Source organism: Arachis ipaensis, chromosome B4, assembly GCF_059453495.1.
Source record: "Arachis ipaensis isolate K30076 ecotype BB chromosome B4, ASM5945349v1, whole genome shotgun sequence".
NCBI classification, from domain to species: Eukaryota; Viridiplantae; Streptophyta; class Magnoliopsida; order Fabales; family Fabaceae; genus Arachis; species Arachis ipaensis.
In genome coordinates this window covers 80,506,776-80,531,311 of record NC_142439.1, presented here as the reverse complement: position 1 = coordinate 80,531,311, position 24,536 = coordinate 80,506,776, and the positions used below count along the sequence as shown (strand labels likewise).

Below are 24,536 nucleotides of genomic sequence, written 5' to 3'. Positions count from 1 at the left end.
TGGGGGATAAAAGTAACATAAATAAATGAAAGCAATATTAAACTAAAATACCTCAAATAACATTATCAAAGAGTAATCTATAACATAGAAGAATTTATAATTAAATTGAGAACATAATAAAAAGGAATATTGAACCTGGTAGAGATAATCTTGAAAGCAAATAAAATCCTAAATCTAAATCCTAATCCTAAAGAGAGAGGAGAGAACCTCTCTCAAAACTAAATCTAAATCATGGAAAACTAACTAATTGGAGACTCTCCTCCTGAATGGATGCATTCTCCCACTTCATAACCTCTGGTTATGCCTTTTGGACTTGGATTTGGGCCAAAAAGGGCTTCAGAATTCGCTATGAGCGTTTTCCGCAATTTCTGGTGCGTGGCCTCTGTCACGCGTTCGCGTGGGTCACGCGGTCGCGTCATTGGGAGTTTTTCCTTGTCACGCGGTCGCGTCAGTCATGCGGCCGCGTTAATGTCTCTTCGCGCTGGCATGCGATCGCGTGGCTGCCAGTTTCTTCAAAAACTCCGTTTTATGCTTTCCTTCCAATTTTGTATGTTTCCTTTCCATCCTTTAAGTCATTCCTGCCTTAGAAGATCTGAAACTACTCAACACACGAATCACGGCATCGAATGGAAATAAAGGGTAATCAAAATAATTATTTTTAAGCATAGGAAACATGTTTTTCACATACATCACATAATAAGGAAGGGAAAGTAAAACCATGCAATTAATATGAATAAGTGGGTGAAGGATTGAATAAATCACTCAGATTAAGCACAAAATATATCATAAAATATGGGTTTATCAACCTCCCCACACTTAAACAATAGCATGTCCTCATGCTAAGTCCAAGATAAAGAGTAAGTTAAGGTTAAAGTGGTGGAGTCTCATGCAATGCAATCTACTCTAAATGCAACTACCTACATGCATCATGCAAATCTTAATTGTTATTCACTTGTATATAAAGCTTACATGTAGTTGAATTAATTCACATTCTCAAGGAATCATATATATAGCCAAGCCTTAGATAGTGATAAAGTGCCTTTAGAATTGAGATGGGAGAGAAAAACATTTTATAAACTTGCAAGACAATTTATAATTTAAGCAGAGATATATGTTAATGAGCTATTAAACCCTCACTGGATTTTGTGTTTACTCTCTAGTCACTCAGTGTTTATTGGGTTAAACACTCTATTCTTCTTTTTATTCTTACTTTCTATAACTTTGTTCTTCATCTAACCAATCAACAATTATAGAATATAGACATACAAAATTCATGAGGTCTTTAATTAAGGTTGTAATGGGGCCAAGGTAAAGGTAAAGGCATATGTATAAGGATAAGTGAGCTAATTAAGTGAATCCTTGATTAGTCTAAGATCTCACCTAACATACATACTTTGTAAAGCAAAACTTCTTTACCTATTTTTCCACTTTTTTCCACTTTTGATGTGACATGCTCATACTTTAACTTTTGTCCCATGTGCATTTATTTTGCATTTGGGGAATTCTTTTGTATCCCCTTTATTCAAATACTGAAAAATAACATTTTTTTTATTACACACGGTAATTCAATTATTTGATTTTATATTAGCATGCTTCCCAAAATTTTTATTTGAATAATTTTATTCTTTTCAACTTTTCTACCTTTTGTTTTTATCATCCATGTTCCCAATAGGTTTCCCACACTTAAACAATTACACACTTTCTATCTTAAGCTAACCAAGGATTCAACTTGGGATTTTTATTTCGTTTTTCTGCTTAAGGCTAGTAATGTGGCTTATAGAATAAGAGGGGATTTAAAGGCTCAAGGGGGTTAACAAGGGTGATGTAAAAGGTAGGCTAATTTGGGATAAGTGAGCTAAAATCAAACAATAGCCTCAATCACTCTCTTGGTATGTATTTCTATTCTATAATCGGACATATAGATTAAAACAAAGTAAAGAATACCAGAATAAATAAGAAGGGTGGAACACACAGGAATAAAATTTATGGTTTGAATGTAACCATACAATTAAGCTCAAAACTCACAGGCTGTGTATTCTCTAGCTCAAAAATCATTTATCAATTATGTATGTCATGCAAGTAAAATTAAAAGTTCCCATTATTCTCAAAGTAAAACTTAAGGTGGCTTTAAAGTTCTAGTGTTTCTCCTTGATGAAATGTTGTTAACTAACTAACATGTAATGCTATATACACAAGGTGTGTGGATTGTTTCTATTATGTCCAAGTTCCTAGTTTACTTCCTTTTTATATTTTCAATATAAACTAAGCTATCTTATGCTAAAAAGGGTAAACTATACTAATTAATCCACAATTTCTATAACTAATAAGTTAGAATTGCAACCAAACTAAATGGTTAAAATATGAACTAAAAATGCAAAATGCAGAAATAGAGTAGAAATACATGAAAATAGCAATGCATAAGTACTGAGAAAATAAAGATAAAAAAATACAGAAAAATAGCAAAATAAAATAAAAGAGTCTGTAGTGGTTCACCAAAAGAATACACCAGAGATGGCGACCTCCCCACACTTAAAATGAAGCATCGTCCCTGATGCTCACTCAAGCAGGGTATGAAGGGGTGTCATCACTGGAAGGGTGGTTAGCTGGAGTCTCTGTGGTGGTGGTCTGAGGATCTGCCTGCTGCAGAGGAGGTGCTGACTGGATAAGGATCTCGGGGTCTACAGCCTGAATCTGAGGCGGAGCCTCCTGATGTGATGCGGCCTGCTCTGTGCCTGCCGGCGCAGCCTCGCTCTCTGGATGGGTCTCTGTCTCGTGATCATCCGCCTCCTCCTCAGATGCCTCAGATGGTGTGTCAGGCTCGAGGGGGACGTCGCCAGATCGTATCATCAGCTTCAGGTGCTCATAGCGTTGCTTGTTGCGACGCTCCATCTGGTCAAGCTGCCAAAACAGGCGGTGCACTAGGTGATAAACTGGCTCTGAGGCAGGTGGAGGTGCAGTGGTGGTGGCAGGGGTAGCTGGGGCAGCTGTGGAAGAAAAGGGGCCGGCAGATGGTGTGGCTGTCTCAGCAGTAGTAGTGAGGAATGGAGGTCTGTAGCCCAAAGCCAGAAAGTTCCTGCTGTGAGGGATAATCTTCTTGCATTCTACAGTAGGTGGCTTCTCATCAGCATCCTCCCAAGGCACATCAGCTCGACGGCCTAGCTGTGTAATCAGATAAGGAAAGGGTAGAGTGCCTCGGACGTGGACCCTGGCTTGGCCATATAGTACCGGATAAAGCGTGGCAGGTACAGGTCCTTACCCTTCATCACACACCATAGGAGGGTGATCATAGCGGCAGGTATTTCTGTCTCATGGGTACCCGGCATGACAAAATTGCTCAGGATCTGGTGCCATAGCCGAGCCTCATCATTTAAGTAAATCCGCTTGATTCCCTTTGGCATGGTGGTGTTCTGACCTATGATCCATGGAACGGTCGGGTCAAGAGTTATCCTGGCCTTGACTGTATCCCAATCAAACTTCATGAAGCGCATATCCTCCTCAGTTTTTTGATAACCATCCAGCTGATCAGATTTAGGCAGAAGCTTCAGAACATCCTCTATGGCCTCTTCAGTTACCAGAATCTGCTTCCCTCTTAGGTTCACTGCATCTAGGGAAGTCTTGAAGTAATTGCAGTAAAATTCCCTTACCCAAGATGCATTGACCTCAGTCAGGTTTCTTTCCAGGAAGAACCAGCCTCTTTGTTTGATTTGATCAGAGGTGTATTGCTGGAGTTCTTCTGGGATTTTCAAAGTCCTCTCCAGGTACAGGTTCCTGGAGGTTGCAAACACTGGATACTTCAGCTCACAGTATCGGTTTGCAAACTTTGCTGGATCAGTAGCAGGGAGTAGCTGGTCGGCCTTCTCCTGTGGGGTAAAGTTTTTCTCCCGCCAGGAGTCATCGTGCATGATATCCAGGATGGACATGGAGGATTCTTCTCTTTTACGTTTGCTAGTAGTAGCCTTTGCTTTTCCTTTTCGTTGGCTGGCAGACATCCTGAAAAACAGAAAATCAGGATATAATAAAAACAGGAAAAACAAATAGGCAAATAATCAAAAGAAACACAAAGTGGCAAAGGAGCAATAGGATAATGAAAATGAGTTAAGTAAATGTGCATTAAGGATTGTATAGGAGTTAAAAGTCCGAAAAGAAGAATTCACAATCCAAAATGTAATGGAAGTCATGTTAATTAGGAAAATTAACATTATGCCTGGGTTAGAAGGTTAAAAAAAAGTGAAGAAACAGAAGAGATGTTGTGAAAGGTTAGGTTGGTTAGAATTGAAAAAGAGTTTAGGAAGTTAAAATTAGGGAGTTAGTAAAAAGTGGTTTAAGGAAAGTGGCATAATGATCATATTCCAAGTAACAGGCATTCACAATGAGAAGATATAGGTAACTCATATCCAAACAAGGAAATTAGGTTGATAATGATTCAGATAGATATAGAAATAGCAAAAACTGGAATCTAATCATCAAAAATGTAGGTTATGAACCAGGAAATCAAAGAGAATAGGAAAGCTTGCCCTGGCATTCATTAATTGTTTTGGTAAAAGCAGAGTAAAGCAGGGTTTAAATAGCCAAAACCAAAACATGAATGAAAGTCAAAAATAGTTTATAAAAATTTGGGCAGCATTCCGGCTAAAATTGGATTGTCCTGGAAAGTAAACAGCAATCAGAATAGTTCATATGAATTAAAAATACAGCTGTAACTACATATAGGGAATATGAACATGAAAAAGCAGTGTAAAGAGCAGCATGAAATAGTAAATTTCAGCATATGAACAATACGAACATCACAGCAACAGCAGAATTGCGAATTGATAAAACAAGAAACACGAACAGTGCAATTAAACAGGCCTAAATCCACTAACCACATCCTAGGCTATCTAACAACCTAAAATCCACTACAACATGCATATCTATCTAGCCTAAATATGAACATAAACAGAAAAATATGAATTAACTACGAATGGATAGAAGGGTGGCGTTCATCGGAACCTGGTAGGCGAATTAAAGAGAGTGGGGCAGAGAGGTGGCTGGGGGATGGTGGCGGTGGCGTCTGGTGCGGCGGAGGAGGGTGGCGGAGGCGGTGTCTGCTGTTCGGGGGCAGGGGCTTCGGGAAGGGTAATGGGGGTAGGGGGAAAGGGTGGGAGGCGGATGGGGACGCGGCGGTGACGGCGGCGCGGTGGGGTGGTAATCGCGGAGGGGGCAGTGGCGGTGGAGGGAGGAGGAAGAAGGAAGAAGAAGAAAGAAGAGGAAGGAGGAAGGGGGTGGCGTGGCGACGGGGTCTGGGTGGTCGGCGGGGTGGCGGCGGTTGGTGATGGTGGCTGGGTGGTGGTTGGGTGGTTGGAGAAGAAGAGAGGAAGGAGAAGGGGTTGGGGGGGCGCGAATGGTAGGGTTCGCGTGACTGCGGGGGTTATGAAATTTGAATCCACGCGATCGCGTGGGGTACGCGTTCACGTGGTTGGGCTGAAATGGTGGTTGACGCGATCGCGTAAGACACGCGATCGCATGGAATGGATTAGGGAGCAACTGACGCGATCGCCTGGGGCATGGAATCGCGTCGCTGGAAATTGTGCTAAACGCACGATTCCAGCATTGTTTCAGCGCAACTCTCTGTCTCCTTTTGGGTTGTTGTGTAATCCATGCGACGCAATCGCGTCGCTCACGCTGTCGCGTGGGATCGACGTTGTGCAAGTGACGCGATCGCGTCAGGGACGCGACTGCGTGGGCGTTTTGTGCAAAACGCACAATGGCCGCACGATTCTAGCTTAACTTTCTGGACGTTGGATGTTTACGCCGATCTCCAGATCACGCGGCCGCGTGAATGATGCGGACGTGTGGGGAGTGTTTTCACAACTTGACACGATCGCATGAATGATGCGATCGCGTCGCGCACCCTTTTTTTTTATGCAGTATGCAGAATGCAATGATTAATATGAAGGCTATGCAAAACTCCAGGTTCAATATAATAAAACAAAAGAAAACTTGAAAACAAGTAAAACTAAATGAAAAAAAAACGATCATACCATGGTGGGTTGTCTCCCACCTAGCACTTTTAGTTAAAGTCCTTAAGTTGGACATTGGATGAGCTTCCTGTTATGGTGGCTTATGCTTAAATTCATCCAGAAATCTCCACCAATGCTTGGAATGCCAATAGCCTCCGGGGTCCCAAACTAGGCATGTAAAGCTTTTGAGCAGCTTCAAATAGATTCTCAGGCTCCCGGGGTGACGAGTGTCAGAATAGATTCCAGGATCCCAAACTTGGCTTTTGAATCCGCCTTCGTTGTGATCTATATTTTTCCATCTGGGCGGTTTAGAAATTAGATTCTCACCAGAATAACCAAACATTTTCCGAGATCTATTCGATTGATTATGATGCCAATCCGTGCACTTCAAGTTGAAGCGTGGAACCTTATTGAACCTTGTGCACCAGCTTTGAGTACGAGCCATTTCCCTTTTACTCTTAAAGCCGTAGAGAGCTCTAAGCTGGCCATCTGTTTCAAGCAAACCATATTCAAGTGGAAAAATAAAGCTAAAGGTTAAGGATTGTACCCACTTGAAGCTTGTATTGGGTGGTAATGGCCTTGGGATAGGTGTTTCCAGTGGTTCTGTGAGCTCTACTCCCTTGTGCTCTTCTGTGAATTTCTCCACTTCCATGCAGACTTCTTCAAATGCATCCATGTCCTGATCAAAGCCTTCTATGTCTTCCTCGTCACTTAAGTCATAAACGGGAGGTTGAGAGAAATCTACCTCCGCATCATCTTCGTATTCACTTGGGGAAGGTTCTTCGATCTCAGAGAATTCACTTGCGGATGCAAGTTTATTACTAGGAGAACTTGACTTGTGACTATCATCATCAAGGAAACTTGCTTCTTGGATTATTCTGTCTAGTTCTTCATAAAAGACTTGCTTTGGGGGTTGTGTACTATCCTCCTTAGCATCAGTTGTAACGTCCTTGACAGAGTTCTCCACAACTCTGGATTCCCATGGAAGTTCAGCGTCTCCTATATCTTCAACCAACTCTTCTTCTTGTATAATGACAGCTTCCTCTACTTGTTCTAATACGAAGTCATGCTCTGTCTTGTCCACTGGAGTTTCTAATATCTCCTTCATGCTACGCCCTTCATTAGATTGTCCACATGGTAAGGCATTACTAGTGCAGCTTAGCCCCAGTACTCTCTGATGACTTTAGCAATGCTAAGGCCTCATTATACATGTTTTATTCTCATAATAAATATGTTACTAGTTTCATTTATGCTAGTAGCTCAGAAAATAATTTTTAGAGATGTTTTTACAAGTGTTCCGATACATCTAGTTTCAGTAGTTATACACATGAGATATTTTAATATTATTTTAACCCACCTCCAAGCCAACCAATCACAACTCACCTTACACCCCCAAGACCTCCAAGGCTGTCTCATTTCATCATTTTGGCCGAAAATAACGAGAGAAAAGAGAGAAACTTTCATGAACACTTAATCTTCAAAGCTTGATTTCTTCTGAACCAAAACTCAAATCAAAACTTTGATTTCACCAAAATGATCCTCTCTTCTTCCTCTACATAACCATGTGACTTATCAAGGCTTGAAATATGGTGAGATGGCTGTCCCCCTCCCTCTTCAATTCGGTTTTCAAGGAAAACCATGCAAAACATGTGTTTTCTTGATGTTCTTCCTTAGGAATCATGCTTAACTTGACTTGAGGGCCAAGAAACGTTAATTTCCAGCAAGTCTAAGGTGAGATATCTCTTCCTAACGTGCTAAGGGAGATTTGGTCAGTTGAGAGTTTGTGGATTTAAAGTTGTTCTTGATGTGTTTTAGGAGGAAAAAGTGCTTTAAGAACACTTCAAAGAGTAACCGGATTTGGAGCAACAAATCAAGGTAGGGTGTGACGAATTTAATCTTGATTGATTGTGTTTGAGATGTGTGATTATGATATGGTTTGGTTATGCTTGAAATTGATTGCTTATATGAGTTATTCTTGGTGAAAGTTTGTTAAAATTTTGATGAAATTTGATGATATTCAAGCTATGAATGTTGTTCTTGAGGGCTGCTGGAAAAAAGAACCCTAGGCCTTAAATTGGGGTTCAATTGTGTTAAAATCATGTAGAAAAGATGGGGTTTTAGTGGCTGGGAATTTATTATGAATTTTGGTAAAAATCGGTTGCTGAAAAGACTAAAAAACGGGTAAAAACAGAGAAAGAATCTGAAGAATATAGGAAGAACATGAAGAACACTTTGAGTGTGATGAAGAACATGGAAGAACAGGCCTTAGATCTTGAAAAGGGCAAGGAAGTAAAATTTTTGGTGTTTGAGGGGTTATTTTGTAATTTCTGAAAGTTAGGGTGGTTAAAGTAGAAATATTAAAAGTTACGGGTGGTAAAAAGTGAATTTTAAAGATTAAAAGTTAAAAAGGGGTAATTTTCGAAAATTTAATGATAAAATAATAAATAATAATATTTAATTAAAAATATTATTTTAATAAAAATAATAAAATAATGCGGAAAAGGCAGTTTTCTGTAAAAGCTTTAGAAAGACAACTTTAAGCGCAGAATCTCATAATCACCTTCATAAAACACTTAGGGAGTGGTAATAACATGTTAGTGAGGTAAAGGTAAATGAAAGATAAAAAGTTAAAGAAAATTTAAACACCAAAGAAAAGTTTGTAAAGTTTTAATGACAGAAAAATAGATAGAGATTTGTAAACGAACGAGGAGCAACATAGTTAGTTCTTGAGTTGCACCTAGGGTTAGGTATAATATGAAAAGTTAAACTATTTCAGTATAGACTTAATGAACCTATACTTGGGACAGGCTAACTATTCATATCGAAATTTACATAAGCTTTAAATACATATGTTATGAAGAGAAATCAAAGCAGAGTAAAGAAACAAAGAGAACAGAGTAATCAAAGGAAAGTAAAGAGATACAGAGAAAAGAGTAATCAGAGCAGAGTAAAATGACAAAGAGAAAAGAGTAATGTGATAAAGAGAAATGGTTTGAGTTACGATGTTGTAAAAGTTAAAGCTGTAGAGTTTGTATAGCATGATTGAACAGAGAAAGAAAGAGGTACTGCATAAGAATGTGAAAGTGATGATGAATAATGAGAATGATAATGAATGATGATAATGAGAATGATTATGTGATGATCTGCTACGTGAAGGCAGTCAGATAGATGGTGGTACGACCACTGAGAGTGCTTTCCTGGGATACTTAGCTATAATGCTATTCTATAAGTCAGAGGACTCTTACAGAGGTATCGAGAACACACGACTAGCATATACTCCTGTAAGTCAAAGGACTCTTACAGTGAGAGTGTGTGTATGCTCCTGTAAGTCAAAGGACTCTTACAGTGAGAGTGTGTGTATGCTCCTATAAGTCAAAGGACTCTTACAGAGAGTGTGTTGGGCAGATATAAGTTAACTAGCTCCACCATGCAAGTCAAAGGACTCTTACAGTGGGTTGTTAGTGCCGCCCTGCAAGTCAAAGGACTCTTGCAGTGGTTTGCCTCACAAGTCAAAGGACTCTTGCAAGGGACATTGCCAACAGGAAAGCCTTACCTGGTCAGAGGACTCCGGGTAACGTCGGGAGCGGGTATGTAACCGACAAATGAGCTCATTACCTGCGCGACATGCATCATACTTGGTTGCGCATTTCCTTTGTTATGATTGTGGTATGAATGTATGCTTTCCTTGTTTGTATTCCATTCTCTTTGCTTTTGTTATTTTCTTGTATTCTTCTGTTTGTGTTCTGCTATCTGTTTTCTCTATCTTCTCTACTTATCTGTGTTTTCTAATTACTGCTTCTTTGTATTCAGCTAATAGTCTGCTAAACAACATAGAATTAACGAATGTAACTAATAACTCTGACCCTACTAAGAACTCCCCAGTTCTTACCCCTTCTCTCTCCCTTCCCCCTTCAGATGGAAGTAAGAGTACCTTACCATAGTTCGCTGATGATCGTTCGCAAGAAGAGGATTCTGCTCTAGATAGTCTTCTGAGTCTAGGGTGAATATCGTTCTCTGATTATATGTATATACTGTGAGACCAGCCAACGTCTGCACCCCGTTCGTATGCGCACTTTAACCTAAATCCTGTGTACGAGATTCCTATTGTGTGGCTACTTCATGAGGTACCAGAGAGACGTCCTGTGGAAAAGTCTGATCGTGCAGAGGAGTAGCAGATGATGTTCTATCTTTTGATGACGTTCCACCTGACTTGAATTTTGAAGACCTAGAACGTACTTTCCCTCGCTTTAGTAGTTTAGAGGGACTAGGTGAGTATAGAGTCTAGGCTAGCCTAGGTGCCAGCTTAGGGACCTCTTGAACAGGTCAGGACCTGGGATGTTGTATGTATATACATGTATATAGATATTATTTAGCTATATCTAGGGGTGTTCTAACTAACAGTCTATATTCTAATAAAGGCTGAATCACCGAATGTTGTCAACTACTTGTAATATATTTATGTGTGGTTGTTTATAACTGTTTTATCTGTTATTATTTGTGAATTGATTATAAATGATTCTGTTTATTAATTCAAACGTTTTCGAAAAAAAAAAGTACCTCGCTAACTAACTATGCTTTTAACAATGAATCAGGCTCATATAATAAATAATAGATAATAATTAGGATGACAAATTGGTAGCATTCAGTTTCTGGTATGTCCTAGGCATACTGAAAATTGGGTCGTTACAAGGAACAAGTAATTTAAATTGCAATTAAAGTAAGTAAAAGACTGTAATTTAAATAAATAACTGTAAAACACACTTTTGGCAAGGTATGAGAAATTAGAAGTCTTATCCTAGTTATCCTTATCAATGATGATGAAAATTGAATCTTAATTCCACTTAGTTAACCTTTGCTAGAGCAAGGGAAGGTCAAGTGACTAATTAGTTAGATCCTCAAATCCTAGTTAATCCCTAAGGAAAGATTGGGATTATTGAAGTTCAATTCAATTAGCAAAGATAACGATTATCAATCATGTTTGAGTTTGATAACTCCTGAGTTACTAATTTCTTAACCAAGACCGAAAGGGGAAAAGTAAATCTACTGGAATAAAAATGTCTTCAGATTGGGGGATAAAAGTAACATAAATAAATGAAAGCAATATTAAACTAAAATACCTCAAATAACATTATCAAAGAGTAATCTATAACATAGAAGAATTCATAATTAAATTGAGAACATAATAAAAAGGAATATTGAACCTGGTAGAGATAATCTTGAAAGCAAATAAAATCCTACGTGGGTCATGCGGCCGCGTCATATGCATTTCGCTCAAGGCGCGCGGTCGTGTCAGTCATGTGGCCGCGTTAATGTCTCTTTGCGCTGGCATGCGGCCGCGTCGCCCATGCGATCGCGTGGCTGCCAGTTTCTTCAAAAACTCCGTTTTATGCTTTCCTTCCAATTTTGTATGTTTCCTTTCCATCCTTTAAGTCATTCCTGCCTTAGAAGATCTGAAACTACTCAACACACGAATCACGACATCGAATGGAAATAAAGGGTAATCAAAATAATTATTTTTAAGCATAGGAAACATGTTTTTCACATACATCACATAATAAGGAAGGGAAAGTAAAACCATGCAATTAATATGAATAAGTGGGTGAAGGATTGAATAAATCACTCAGATTAAGCACAAAATATATCATAAAATATGGGTTTATCAAACGTGCAAAAGACACCAAACTTAAAATTTTTGAAAACCAAACACACAATTTTCGAAAATTTTAGAGAAAAGACACAAGAAGACATCAAACATAAAGATTGACACAAGATTCAAACAAAAGACTCTATTTTTTAAATTTTTTTGAAAAAGACTCAAAGAAATTCAAAAATTCAACAAGATCGAAAACAAAAGATTCAAACCAAAAACAAATATTAATAAAGAAAATAAAAGGTTTTTGAAAGATTTTTTTTTTTTGAAATTATTTGGATTTTTCAAAAAAAAGAAAAAAAAATAGAATAAAAGACTCTAACAAAATTAAAGACAATATCCAATTTAAGCAACAAGATAATCCGTTAGTTGTCCAAACTCGAAGAATCCCTGGCAACGGCGCCAAAAAGTTGGTGCGCACGAATCCCTACACTTCGTACACTGAATCATCAAGTGCACTGGGTCGTCCAAGTAATACCTGAGCGAGTTAGGGTCAATCCCATGAGGATTTTGGTTTGAAGCAAGCTATGGTTATCTTGCAGATCTTAGTCAGGCGGATAGAAAAGTTGTTGGATTTGGTTAAAAGCATGGAAGGAATAAAGAGATCTTAACTAGGTTGATATGTTTATAATGATAAGAATATGGTTAAGGCTTGGAGATGCTTTGTTCTTCTGGATTAACTCTGGTCTTGCTGTCTTCTTCAACTGTGAATGATTTCTTCTACGGTAGGCTGTATGTGATTGACGCCGGTTGAGAGGTCGCCAATGCTCCTTCTTATCTGAACCCCAGGGTTAGTGTGGATCTATTCTGATTGTGGGTGAAGCTCCTATAGTCCATTCTCCTTAATGATTAGAGAATGCTGCACCTTTGGGTTCTAGCTTCTACCACAAAGACTTTAATCTCCCCATACGTCGGCTGAACAAATGTTTCGAGAAGTCCCCAATGAAGTCGTGGATGAGCCATCTAAGAGATGTATAATCAAGCTGGTGGTTCATCATTGTCCGATGAAAGACTCACTCTGAACCCATGTAGAATGTGATAACCTTATGCCAGTTCAACGCATTCATATTGGTGAAGAACGAAGATACATCTTAGAATAGAGAATTAAACATGGATTGAAAAGAAACAGCAATACTTTTATTAATCCATAAAACTCAGCAGGGTTCCTCCCCTCAACCTAGGAGGTTTAGAAACTCATATTGATAGAAAATACAATGATAAAGGCGTAAAGTGTGCGTTCTCCCTAAATGAGAGGTGTAAAAGTCTATAAATACTAAACTAATGACTAAGGATTACATTATAAAGTGTAAAACAGTCTTTTAGTGCTAAAATTCACTTCTGGGGACCACTTGGTAAGTGATTGGGCTGAGCTTGATTGAGATCCACATGCTAGGAGGCCTCTAAGGCATTGAATGCTGGCTAGGGGGTCCTTCATGGGCGTTGGACGCTGGTCTCTTCTCCTTTGGGCGCTGGACGCCAGAATAGGGCAGGAGGCTGACGTTGGACGCTGGTTTTGCGCCTTTAATTCTAAAGCAAAGTATGGACTATTATATATTTCTGGAAAGCTCTGGAAATTAGCTTTTCATAGCCGTTGAGAACGCTTCATTTGGATTTATGTAGCTCAAGAAAACATCTTTCAAGTGCAAGAAGGTCAGATCCAGACAGCTTCTGCAGTGCTTTCTCTGTCTTTGAATCAGACTTTCGCTCCAGCTCCTCAATTTCAGCCCGAAAATTCCTGAAATTTCATAAAAACACACAAACTCAAAATAGAATCCGAAAATGTGAATTTTACACTAAAACCTATAAAAACTTAATAAAACTTAAATAAAACATGCTGAAAACTATATGAAAATGATGCCAAAAAATGTATAAAATATCCGCTCATTAATACTCTTATCGACGTATAACAACTCTTGAAAGTAAAATGAATTTAAGAAAATGCCCCTACCTCATTTGCGATTCAACTACGCGACCAAACTCCGTTTTCTCTCGGACTGCAACGGCGGCAGCCGCAAGCGCGACATGCAACAACCAGGAATCAATCCTACATTACCGAAACCTCAGAAACTATAACCAAACATAACAGAATATTGATTTCAATGGTTTCTGAAATGAAAAATGCTTACCAAGACAGGAGCCCCAGCGGCGGTTTTCAACGGCCAGAACGGTAGCATGGAACTCCGGTGACGCATCGGCACACAGATGCGGCAACGACAAGCACAACAACGCGGCAGATCCCATTCGCGCGTCCTCTCCCTGCCTGTTTGCAGTTAACGGGGTCTCAACGAGTATTCTCCTTCCTTCTCTGGTCCAACTGCGATGAACTCCACGGTGGCAGCGGCTGGAATAAACGGCGACAGCGACGAACCTATTAGGGCACAGCAGCTCGACAGCGGTGCATGTCCTTTCCTCTGCGCGATTTTGATTCGGCCTCCCTCTCGTTCGCAACATGACGTCTCCCCTCCTCTAGTTCGTGCAACGGCAGCAGCAGCGTGGGTTCGACAGCGTCTAGCAACTCCACAGATGGTGACAGCAAGACATGGATGAACGACGGCGATAGAGAAGCAGGCTTAGCAGCAGGGGGTGGCGGCACAGCTACTTCCTCTTCCTCTGTTCACATCGCAGCCCTTTCTTTCCTTTTCCTTCTATTCTATATGTGTGTGTCACGTTTATGAGCGCAGGGAAGTATGTGGCTGATGAAGAAGGGAAAAAGCGGGAATGGCAACTAGGTTTAGGAAAATTAGGGTTGTGTTTTGGGGATTTAGGATTTTGATTTGGGAATTAGATTTTTGTGTATGAAATTGGGGATTTTGGGTTAATCTTAAATATAATTAAATCTCTAAAATTACTCTAAAATATTATTTATTGTATCAAAATACTAATTGATTTGAAATCAAATACTCGAATTGAAATTATAAGGTAATATAATTAATTTTTTTATTTATAAAAATATTAGTATTAAATTTCAAAATATCCATTATTTAAACCAAATCATATAAAATTCTTATTATTTTACATTTGATAAACTTTATAATTTAAATTTAGAAAATAATTCGATAATTATAAAATCAGATAAAACCTTAATTTACTTTAAACTCAATTAGTCAAATTTTTCTTTAATTATCTTTAATAAAATAATTTCTGAGATTAAAGTACTTAATGAATAAATAACTCGAAATTAGCTCTTAATAAGATTTTCTAAAATTCTGGTCTTACACATTGTAATCACGAAGCCTCCCAAATCTATGACTTAACCTAGGAGAAAGCTCTGGAATGTTACCAATGCCATCAGCATCGATATCATACCTATCTAGACTAGCTGCAGCAGCAGCTGCTGCTTCCCTCTCCCTCCATTTTTGAAAGAATGAGCACAAATGTAGCCTGTATCCGAGCAGCAGCACAGCAGCATTTCTGACATCAGCCAGTGCCCATCAGCTATGAATACAATATTTTCTTTTGAGACATGATTGATGGTTAACTCTACTTCAATCTCAGCAGTATCTTTATCAATCTCACACTCTTTCAAGGTGAGAGATGAAAGATGGCTAGTCAGAGCTACTTCTGAAAGATAACCAGCCAGTCCCTTATGGCCATTGTTGGTAGCAATAGCTATAGCAGTTTTCCCAACTGGGTTTGCAGACGTTGGATCAGTTACTGCTCCAGCATATGCACCAACGCAATAAGTGAAGCAACCATTTTTTTCCTATCATAAATGTGTCAGAAACACAACATAGAGATCACTTGGAATGGAACAGATAATTTGCCATGGCTTCTAAAGCAAGACTTTCATTGTTTAATCTAGATTTGAACATACTAAAATGGGTATTTGAGAAAGTATCAACATTAGCTGCAATAAAAAGTAGAAAAAGGCAAACAAAACCTTAATTTTGAATATCCTTTCCGCAAAGTTTGGTGTTTAATAGATCACAATGACATTGTTTGCTTAATATATCTGACTTCAATCAAGAATTTGCTTTCACTACTAAGGTTTTACTATGATTGAAGCTCACCTGATAATTTATAAAATGCGAATCAATCCTACTACATGTGATTATTTTATGCTCATGCAGTTTACCATCTGACTAGATATTACATACAGCCAGATAGCTAAAGGGTGAGTCTTTTCACTTCAATTTTTTTCAAAAAAAAATTATATTGATATAGTTCAGTATTGTATATTTTTCATTTGTTTATGTATACTATTTTCTCTGTAAACCTTAACCTGATTTTAGACATGACCCCAAAAAATGAATTGTATCATTTGGCATTTATTCAGTGATTTATGGCATTTTAATAGAAAAGAGAAATTCCTCTGTTTCTCCTTTCATGTGACATCTCCTTATATTTGTATTCTCTTTCCCAAAGCAAGCCATAGATTCCTATAATCATTTTTGTCAAACACATATGATCTAAAAATTTTACATACAAAATCAACATCTAAACTCTAGTAATAAGAATAACAACACTAATAATAAGAATAGCAAGCACTATGGATTGTTCTATCACCTTCCAAACTGTGCAACCCAATGAAGGGCAGTCCACCCCCTGATGTCACGAAAATTTATATTCACACCACAATTAAGAATAGGGATTAACGCCAACTCATAACCTAATCCAGCAACCATGTGTATAATCCCCTGCTCTTTCTTGGACAAAGGGCAGCCGGTTGCTTCATCTATTTCTTGGGATTTGCCAGAAAGTCATAGCCGTAGCTTATCCTTCAAGAGCTCTTCAAGAAGACAATCAATAGTACCTGATGAAGTTCCACTGCCTGCTAGAAGAGCCTCTATAACAAGGCCCCATGAATCATCATCTGCTTTCTGTTCCACTGGAAGATGATATACAGGTTCCATATTGTCATTCTTATTAGTTGGAGCAGAAAGGAGCATTTGTGCAAATGTAACAAGTAATAACAGCTTGTCTTGGCTTCTAGCAATTTCTGTTTTTGTTGAGTTACAACGAATGCAACTATTAGTCTTATTGCAAAACTCAAACTCTCAAAATTCATTATAGGATTCATGATCTCCAAAAGTAACACAGAGAGTAACCTTTCCAAGAAGGTGGGAGGGAGCTTCACAACAAATAACACCATGCTGAATTATCTCAGCAAGCACTTCAATATCACCAAATATACAAGCCCAGGTAGAATTTGAGGAAAGACAGAGAAAAGACCCAATAGTGACCACTTATGCATAGAAATTGGATATTTAGTATTCAAATTTTGGACAAAACTGTTAGTACCATTATGATATCATCCTAAGACAAGGTAATATAGATTAAAAGGCATAAAACTTCCACCATTCAAAAGATAGAATTCGATCACGCATTCACAAATCTTTACATATGGAAAATTGCCCTGCTGGTGAGTACTGCACTAATAATGACACTAAGACCAAGATTAGTGAAGACAATATCAGAAGCACTTCTAGTAGCGTATGTAGCATCAACAACAGCAATTCCAATTTCTGCTTTCCTTAATGCAAGGGTGTCGTTGACACCATCACCTATCATTCCACATATATGCTTCCTCTCTTGCAGCCTCTTAACAATTTTATATGATCATTCTACAATGTCATGGGAAAAAAAAAGAAAGGGTTAAAATGTTTGCTAGTGTGCAATTTGCAGCATAGTTATAGTATTGTTGGAAGTGTAGTAATTCAAACCAATGAAATCAAATGATCCTCTTACAAGCCTTGATTCATGTGAAGAAAATTTCGGTAATCAACTTTCCACCAAAGACTTCGTGATAACTGGATAATCTCCTCTTCTCAATGGATCTATAAACCTGCACTCTCATTCTTAGTTTGATTAAGCTTTCTTCTTAGAATAAATTAAAATCACACAAAAAAAATCTAGATTCTTTGTATCTAAAATTCAAGACTTTAATAGCTCATTTACTGTAATACTCATTGAACATTCAAGAAAGTTGTTTTGAAGATAAAGAAAGAATGCAAACAACAATTGATAATTGAATTTACTAACCAAATAGAATCAGGGATAGATAACCAAATAGAATTATGTTAATTGCACTAGTTGCGTACACAAATAGTTCTCACCTTTATGAATCCAAAATGACTTCTTTCTCTAATGAACAAAGTACAAGAAAGGAAAGAAATACAAACACAAAAAAGTACTAGTATACTAATATTTCTCATTATATGCAGCAACAACATTATACATCTGATCTAGAGCTTACAACAATTCCAAGGATAGAAGATTACATGGGGCACATGTTGCAGAAAACATGATGAGAAATCTAGAATACTTATAAATGCAATTACAACAATAATAGATGATGCAAAATTCTAAAATATCAACTAGGAACTATATCACATAGTTCAATAAATAGGAAGGTTACAATAAATATTATTCATGCTATTCTCAGCAAGGTTTCACTTTATATCCATTACAACACTTGTGAAGAAGAACAAACTATTACAAAAACACAGCAGTAACTAGTAATACTAGAATGCATCACTTCAACATTAACAGAGTTAGGAAAAAATATTTTATTAAGCGTAATAGTGAATGAATCAAGCATAATCAATCTTTTGATAAACTCATAACCATACCATCAAGAGTACCTTTCAATATATACTAATTTCAAAATAAAACAGAAAAATCGAACTAAAACTTTGAAAGAGAAAGAATCACACAACTGCTTATTAAATCCATGGAAATAAAAGGTTGAGCTCCTCCTATTTTCACTGGGGAAAACTAGCAAACAGTTTGTGTGTATATTCAACAAAAATAACAAAATGCACAAGATAACAAGTTAATGCTATATCTAAGATTCTGGAAACAGAAAACAAAGTCAAGGATATAGTACCATGAGCGGGTAGGAACTGTGTAGAGGATGATGGCAGCTGCAAACTGCGTGGAGAGAGATTATGACTGTGACTACACAGAAGACCATGACTATGCGAAGTGAGATCTTCAGCACACAAGATGACAATGGATCAATGTCTGCAAGAAAGGGCAAGAGAGAGGAAAGGAGGGCAGAAGGTGCAGCGGGCTGAAGAGCTCATAATGCACAATAGGGCAAAGAGGAAGGAGGCACTGACTGCAAGAGAATGGAGAGGCAGAGATGAACTAAGGCACGATGGTAGTGGGAGGAATGAAGGGTGATAGAGGATCAAGAAGGGCACAATGAGGTTGTGGCGGATGAGCTTGCAGTGCAAGAGGGATTCAGAGAAGAGAGTCACGCCAGTAGGTTTTCAATTCAGAGAAAACACTTGGAGAAAACACTAGGGGTGGTTTTCATTTGATTAATATGTTTTGTTTAACCGCAAATTCTAGTAATTTTGCTGCACACCACCATCCAGAAGCGCAACCGCCAAAATCTTGCCTTTTAGCAGTTGTCTTTTTGAACCGCTGCTATTTAACCGTCGCAAACTCCCGCATCTGACTTAGTGACTAGATCATTGAACATCTTATATAGCACACACAATAATATAACCATTTAATATTACTTTAAACATGGTGCAGGGTCAATTACTGGACAAGAATTAATTCAACAATTATTGTATTTTGTAACACCCTACCACATAAAACTTTACACTTAGTACGTAAATCAGAAGTGGTGAAGCGCTACGACCTCTAAAAGTAAAAAATACATATATAGATATATTGAAAAAGGGAATTATCTAGGAGCCTTGAAGGAAATTTAAACGAAATACAAATAGAAGAGCACATCACTCAGGATCGGATCAACACAGAAAGATAGATAAGATTGAATAGAAAAGATAATATATATAAGATCAAAGTTCCAAAGATATTAATAACAAGTTCGATGCTCGACCTGCAAAGAAAAAGCTGAACAGAGTATACAAATACAAATATATGACCCCAAGAGCAACCCAAAATATATGACAAAACACCTGTTTCTCCAAGTCAGCCTTTAAGAGAAACAAAACACAAAATATACAAAGTGGAGAATCTATATACATATATACATAGATGAAATACAAACCCTAAAACCAAAAATATAGTTCTTCACTTCCAAAGAGTCTTCAGAAAGCTCAGAGAGGTGCCTCTCAACCTGGATCTGAAAAACAACATGTATGGAATGAGAACTGGAGGTTCTCAGCATAGTAAAGATGCCCACATAGATAATATATAAGGTCCCGAAAAAGCCTGAGGCATTCCTAGAACTCTGAAACTTAGAATTAAACTTAAAGGAATAAACTAAACCATAAATTTAGTAAAACTCTCTAAGGTGTCCAAGTCTCAATCTAACTCTAATTCTACAATTCACTTTCTGTCTCATTAAACTTTAACCCTATAATCCACTTTCTATCTCCTCCAATCAAATTGTAATTCAATCATTTACTTTCCGTTTCCTCCAACCCTTTGAAACACTGGTAGAACTGCCCTCGTCACTCCTCTGTCAGACCAGGGGCCTCTCAGTTGCACAAACAAACAATACAAACAAAGAAAACACAGATAGAATGTAGTTATAGTAGGTAAAACATATAGCAAGTAAGCATAGATATTCAAATAGGCAAACCCAAGTAATGCAAACTCAAACAAGACAAACAAAGTCATATGATGTATGCATTTCCTACTGACCGTGAGCTCACATGTCCGTTACTTTGCCAGAACCTGACACACCCGGTAGCTAACTGATGAGCGGATATTTTATACGCTTTTTGACATCATTTTCATATAGTTTTTAGCATGTTTTGTTTAAGTTTTATTATGTTTTTATAGGTTTTAGTGTAAAATTTACATTTTTGGATTCTACTATGAGTTTGTGTATTTTTATGCAATTTCAGCTATTTTCTAGCTAAAATTGAGGAGTTGGAGCAAAAGTCTGATTTAGAGGCAGAGAAAGCACTGTAGATACTGTCAGGATCTGACCTTCTTTCACTCGAAAGAGATTTTATGGAGCTAAAGAAGTACAAATGGAGGGTTTTCAACGGCTATAGAAAGCTAACATCCAGAGCTTTCCAGAAATATATAATAGTCCATAGTTTGCTTGGAATTGAAGGCCCAAAATTGGCGTTCAACGCCAGCCATCTACCCCAGTCCAAGCGTCCAATGCCTACAGAGAAGTGGCCAGCGTCCAATGCCCATAAAGGTGTCCCTAGCCAGTGTTCAACGCCCAAGGTGCATCCTAGCATGTGGGAGACACTAAAGCTCAACCCAAACACTCACCAAGTTGCCGCCGGAAGTGGATTTTTGCACTACAAGCCTAAGCCTATCATATTTTTGTAATCCTTAGTCATTAGTTTAGTATTTAAAGGAGAAGATCACCCTTTTCTTAAAACACATACGATCACTCCTGGCATTTTTCAAACCTTTCATTGTATTTTCTATTAGTATGAGTATCTAAACCTTCTAGGTTAAGGGGAGGAGCTCTGTTGAGTTTTATGAATTAATAAAAGTAATACTGTTCTATCTCAATTCGTATTTGATTCTTTATTCTATGATGTATCTTCGTTCTTCAACCTTATGAATGAGTTGAATCGGCACAAGGTTATCTCTATTCTACATGGGTTCAGCGAGCATCTTTCATCGGATATCAATGAACCACTAGCTTGATTATACATCTCTTAGACGGTTAATCCATGACTTCGTTGGGGACTTCTTGAGACACCAGTTCAACCGAGGTATGGGGAGTTTAGGGTCTTTGTGGTAAAGGCTATAACCAAAGGTGCATCACTCTCTAATCCGGAAGATTCGACCTTGTTTATGGCATTTTCAGTAGGATCATCAAGGGAAATGGACTGCAGGAGCTTCACCCTCAATCAGACTGGATGCGCACTAACCCTGGTGTTCAGCCTGGAGGAAGATCAGCGACCTCTCAAGAAAGGCGTTGATCACATACAGCCTGCCATCGAAGAAATCACTCACAGTTGGCATAGACAGTGAGACCGAATTAATCCAGAAGAATAAACCATCTCTGAAGCCTTAACCATCTTCTTATCATTGCATTCACCTTCAATTCAGTAAGCACTTTAAACAAACAAACAACTTTTCTATCTGCCTGACTAAGATCTACAAGATAACCACAACTTGATTTGAGCCAACAATCCTCGTGGGATCGACCCTGACTCACTCAGGTATTACTTGGATGACCCAGTGCACTTGCTGGTTTAGTCGTGCGAAATGTAATTCTGCGCACCAAGTTTTTGGCACTGTTGCCGGGGATTGTTCGAGTTTGAACAAACTAACGGATTATTTTGTTGCTTAGATTAAGTATTGTCTTTACTTTTATTTGAGTCTTTTATTTTCTTTTTTCGAAAAAAATAAAAAAAAACAAATTTTTTCAAAAATTTTTTCTTTTCTTTATTAATCTTTATCTTTTGCTTGAATCTTTTGTTCTTGTTCTTGTTAAAGTTTCGAATTTCTTGAGTCTTTTTCCAAAATTTTTTCAAAAATAGTGTCTTTTGTTTGAGTCTAGTGTCAAATCTTAAGTTTGGTGTTCGTTGTGTGTTCTTTAATTGCTTTGAATTTTTTGAATCTGTTCTTGGTATTCTTCTTGGTCTTCAAGTTCTTTTTGTTTTGATCTTTAACATTTTTAAGTTTGGTGTCTTTAGGTGTTTTTCATTAAAATTTTTGAAATCTTGTGTCTTTAGATCTAAAAATTTTAAGTTTGGTGTCTTTTGGTTGTTTTTCTCTTTTTTAATTAATTCAAAAAATAAAAAACAACATCTTTTCTATCTTTTTTATCTTAATTTTTGAAAATATCAACAAAAATTTAAAAATCATTATCTTATCTTATCTTAGTCTTAAATTGCAAATTCAAATATTTTTAAAATCAAATCTTTTTCAAAATCATATCTTTTTCAAATTACTATCTTATCTTGTTATCTTTCTTTAAAATTCAAAAATCTTATCTTATCTTATTTCAAATTCAAATTTTAAAATTCAATTTGACATTTTAAAATTTCAAATTTCAAATTTCAAAATCAAATCTTTTTCAAAAATCAAATTTCAAATCTTAGATTTTTCAAATCTTTTTAAATTCTTATCTTATCTTTTCCAATTTCAATTTTCAAAATCAAATCTCTTTCAAATCTTTTCAATTTCTATCTTATATTTTTTAATTTTAAATCAAATCAAATTCAAATCTTTTCTAATCTTCTATCTTATCTTGTTTTCAAATCTTTCTTAATTAGTTACTTGTTTTCTCTTTCTTCTTTTTTAAAACTTACTAACGAATTCTTCTCTCTTCTAATTTTTGAAAATATCTTCTCTCTTTCTCTCTCTTGTTTTTCGAAATTCATTATTTAATTTTCAAATCTTTTTAGTTAATTAGTTTTATTTTCGATAATAAATAAAATAAAAACAAAAATATTTTCTCTTTTTACTTCTAATTTTCGAATTTCTATCCCTCTCTTTTCGAATTCTTTTTCTCTCTTCTTCTATTTTCATTCTTCTTTTCTTTCTTCTTCACATCTCATAGGGAGTCCTCTGTTCTTAACATAGAGCTCTCATTCTTCTTCTTTCTTTACTTTCTTTTGTTGTTTATGAGCAGGAACAGAGATAAAGAACCTCTCTTTAATCCTGACCCTGAACCTAAGAGGACTCTAAGGAGGAGTTTACAACAAGTTAAAGCATAATACTCCAGAAGAAACCTCTCAGAAATTTCGAATAAAAAGCTAAAGACACGACAGACAATGCTAATAATGGAGCAGATGCAAGAAAGGTTCTTGGTGACTACACCATACCAACCTCTAATTTCTATGGAAGAAGTATCTCCATACATGCCATTAGAGCAAAAAACTTTGAGCTTAAGCCTCAATTAATCTCTCTAATGCAATAGAATTGCAAATTTTATAGGCTTCCACTGGAAGATCCACATCAGTTTCTATCTGAATTCTTGCAAATCTGTGACACTGTTAAGACCAATGGAGTGGATCTTGTGGTCTACAAACTTATGCTCTTTCCCTTTGCGGTTAGAGATAGAGCTAGGATATGGTTAGAATCTCAACCTAAGAAAAGCCTAGACTCATGGGAAAAACTGGTCAATGCTTTCTTGGCCATGTTCTTTCCACCTCAAAAGATGAGTAAAATCAGAGTGGAAGTTCAAACTTCAGACAAAAAGAAGGTGAATCCCTCTATGAAGCTTGGGAAAGATACTAGCAACTAATCAGGAGATGTCCTTCTGACATGCTCTCAGAATGGTCTATCCTAGGCATCTTCTATAATGGTCTTTCTGACATGTCCAAAATATCATTGAACAGCTCTGTAGGTAGATCACTACACTTGAAGAAAACGCCTGCAGAAGTAAGAGAACTCATTGAGATGGTTGCAAAATAACTAATTCATGTACATTTCTGAGAGAAACCCTGTGAATAATGGGGTAGCTCAGAAGAATGGAGTTCTTGAAGTAGACACTCTAAATGCCATATTGGCTCAAAACAAAATGTTGACCCAGCAGGTCAATATGATCTCTCAGCATTTGACTGGAATGCAAGCTGCAACTGGCAGCACTCAAGAAGCTTCCTTTAAAGGAGAAGCTTATGATCCTGAACAACCCATGATGGAGGAGGTGAATTATATGGGAGAACCCTATGAAAATACCTACAACCCTTCATGGAGGAATCATCCTAACCTTTCATGGAAGGATCAACAGTAGCCTCAGCAAGGCTTCAATAATAATCAATGTGGAAGAACCCAGAATAGGTTCAACAACAGGCAACCAATGCCATCTTCTCAGGAACATATGAAGACTCCTAAGTAGAGCCTTTCTGACTTAGTCACTATAGTCTCTGATGAGCGGATATTTTATACGCTTTTTGCCATCACTTTCATATAGTTTTTAGTATATTTTGTTTAAGTTTTATTAAGTTTTCACAGGTTTTTGTGAAAAATTCACATTTTTTATTCTACTTTGAGTTTGTTTATTTTTATACAATTTCATGTATTTTCTGGCT

The 24,536-nt window shown here is 37.3% G+C and overlaps 1 non-coding gene across 1 annotated transcript; it reads right to left on the bottom strand.

The window, feature by feature from the left end:
• Positions 1–23,668: 23,668 nt before the first annotated feature.
• On the bottom strand, positions 23,669–23,776 carry LOC148568097 (small nucleolar RNA R71). The gene has a single exon (XR_015882048.1). It is a non-coding gene; the product is annotated as a small nucleolar RNA R71 (small nucleolar RNA).
• Between the last annotated feature and the right edge of the window lie 760 nt (positions 23,777–24,536).